This window comes from Eptesicus fuscus, chromosome 20, assembly GCF_027574615.1.
Source record: "Eptesicus fuscus isolate TK198812 chromosome 20, DD_ASM_mEF_20220401, whole genome shotgun sequence".
NCBI lineage: Eukaryota > Metazoa > Chordata > Mammalia > Chiroptera > Vespertilionidae > Eptesicus > Eptesicus fuscus.
Genome location: NC_072492.1, coordinates 36,461,014 through 36,463,969, shown reverse-complemented (window position 1 = coordinate 36,463,969; position 2,956 = coordinate 36,461,014). Strand labels below are relative to the sequence as shown.

The window sequence follows — 2,956 nt, the reverse complement described above, 5'->3', positions numbered from 1 at the left end:
AAAACTGAAACATGGACTGGTGAGGGTGGCGACTGCTGCTCGCGTCTCCCCAGACCGGGCGGCTGCTCCTCTCAGTCAACACCGAAGCCGGGGCCATGGGCTCGTGGGCGCCGAGGCAGCTGCTGTGGCGGAGGCCGCGGACTCGGCGCAGCGGCTCTCGGTGAAGGAAGAGACCATCTTTCTGCAGGAGGGGCGCATCCGCGCCACCGACCTGGCCGAGCTGCACAGTGAGATCCTCGGGGCCCCGGAGGCCGCCAACACCGATTTGGAGGATTCTTAGGAGTTCTCATCTTACATTCAAGCCCTCTAGCCATTTTGACGGAGGAGAATCAAGACGGCGGCTAAGAGGCCCCAGACAGAAGGAAGGACAAAAGACATATGAAAACATGCTCAACATCACTAATTATCTGAGAGATGCAAATCAAAACGACAATGCGGTACCATCTCACACCTGTCAGAATGGCAATCATCAACAAATCAACAAATGACAAGTGCTGGCGAGGATGCAGAGAAAAAGGAACCCTGGTGCACTGCTGGTGGGAATGCAGACTGGTGCAGCCACTGTGAAGAACAGTATGGAGTTTCCTCAAAAAACTAAAAATGGAACTGCCATTTGACCAAGTAATCCCACTTCTAGGAATATATCCCAAGAAACTAGAAACACCAATCAGAAAGGATATATACACCCCTAGGTTCATCGCAGCACAATTCACCATAGCTAAGATTTGGAAACAGCCTAGGTGCCCATCAGCAGATGAGTAGATTAGAAAACTATGGTACATCTACACAATGGAATACTACACTGCTGTAAAAAAAGAAGGAATTCTTACCATTTGCAGCAGCATGGATGGACCTGGAGAGCATTATGTTAAGCGAAATAAGCCAGGCAATGAAAGAAAAGATCTCACTTATGGAAAATAAAGAACATTATAACCTGATGAACAAGGAGATAGATACAGAGGCAGTAAAGCGCCGAACAGACTGTCAAATTACAGCGGGAAGGCTGAGGAGTGTTGGGGAGGGGGGAAAGAGATCAACCAAAGGACTTGTATGCATGCATATAAGCACAACCAATGGACACAAAACACTGGGGGGTGGGAAGAGGGCATGCGACAGGGGTTAGGGGAGGCTGGGGGAAGGTCAATGGGGGAAAAAGGAGGTCTATGTACTATTATATGTAATACTTTAAACAATAAAAAAAAAAGAAAAAGGAAAAAAAAAAAAAAAAGAAACACAAGGTCTCTGATCAATTCATTTCCGTGCTTTTCCAAATTAAACGACCCAACCCAGCAGGGCGGGAGCTGATTGTGATGACCAGCCTTTGGGAAGATGCCCGCGCGAGCTCGTCCCACCCCAGCTCGCCAGCTGCTAAGAAGCTGCCTCGCTCCCGGGAAGAACAGCTAGGCCTCCTCAGACCCAGAGAGAGCTCCGCAGCCAGGGAGAAACACCTGCCACCACAAAGTCTGACCTTCAACAACAAGTTGGTACCCCGAAGGGGGTGCACCGTTCCCGGAGGTACTGCAATACCGGGTCGATGCGTGGAGTGGATGGAGCAAGCTCCTATTCCAACTCCCAGCTTCAAAAATCCATTTAATATATTGTCCTCGGATAGAGGACGTATCAGATATTAAACTGATAAGAACAGATACTACACTTGATCTTAGCCAAAAGGCCGAGAAGCGATGCTGAGTGCCCGGCCCGAGCCGCCACCCTCCTCGTGTCACACACATTCAAGGCAGGGTGAGGACGCTAAGCCTAGGCCTCACTCCTTGTCTGATTTCTCTGCGTCGCCCACAGTCCGTGGATCTCACCAGACTCTCCCGCAGACGTTTGTGTGCTCTGCACTTTTAACCAGAGGCCCTATGTCCCCGGTTGTTCCCTCGTTCCCGCGCAGAAGCCCTTTCTAATCTGCATGCCCCGCCCTTTGCCCCCTCCCCTCCCCCCAGGAGCCGTGACCTCCGGGGCGGACTCCACCCTCCCCACCGCCTCCGCGCGCGGTGGTCCCAAACCTAGGGGAGGCAACCTCTCTCATTGGAGTCAGGCAAGAGCGTGGGCCAAAAGACAGAGGTGTAAATAAAGCATGGAGGGCGACTCGGGGGATGAAGGGGCTGGTTGGCAGCCGCGCTGACCTGCCCAGCACCTGGAGCTTACGATGCTCTGGGCCTCGGAAGTGCCCCCAAGAAAGCTAGTTCTTTCCTGCCGTAATCGCATCCGACGCACGTGGAAAGCAGTTCGCAGCGTGCCCTTGCAGGGTAACTTCGTTGGGACGTTTGACTACTGACAGGTTCCCTGCCTTTCTCCCTCTTACGCAGCACCGGGCCACACCAAGCCCAGTCAGTCCCCGCAGATACCTCGCAGGCTGCTGAGGCACTTTTCCACCTTCCACCCAACGCCCTCCCCCTAAGAGCTGGGGGTGGTGCCGCCCACTCCCAAGACCTTAAGGAGGAAGTAGGTTCCGCCCCGAAACAGTTCTGCTTTTGGACACCAGCATTTATCCCCCGAGGGGGTGCACCGTTCCCGGAGGTACTGCAATACCGGGTCGATGCGTGGAGTGGACGGAGCAAGCTCCTATTCCAACTCCCAGCTTCAAAAATCCATTTAATATATTGTCCTCGGATAGAGGACGTATCAGATATTAAACTGATAAGAACAGATACTACACTTGATCTTAGCCAAAAGGCCGAGAAGCGATGCCGACTGCCCGGCCCGCGCCGGCACCCTCCTCCCACCACCCACATTTCACTCACGGTGAGCCAGACCACCGGCAGTCGAGGTCTTACTCCCTTCGCTTCTTTGGCAGCACCATGGCGCTCACCAGATGGTAGGCTCTTGTGCCGATTTTTAAATTCTCTATTCTCTATATTTTTAAAGAGAACTTTTGTGTCTCCTGTGGCGCCGTCCTTTGCGGGAGGTTGGGCGGCGGGGAGAGAACCGCATTAATTTGCATGCCCCGCCC

General features: G+C 53.1%; 2 non-coding genes across 2 annotated transcripts; both read right to left on the bottom strand.

Moving 5' to 3' along the window:
* Positions 1-1,493: 1,493 nt before the first annotated feature.
* Positions 1,494-1,684, bottom strand: LOC129147506 (U2 spliceosomal RNA). The gene has a single exon (XR_008554873.1). It is a non-coding gene; the product is annotated as a U2 spliceosomal RNA (small nuclear RNA).
* Positions 1,685-2,501: 817 nt separating this feature from the next.
* On the bottom strand, positions 2,502-2,692 carry LOC129147508 (U2 spliceosomal RNA). Its single transcript, XR_008554875.1, has one exon. It is a non-coding gene; the product is annotated as a U2 spliceosomal RNA (small nuclear RNA).
* Between the last annotated feature and the right edge of the window lie 264 nt (positions 2,693-2,956).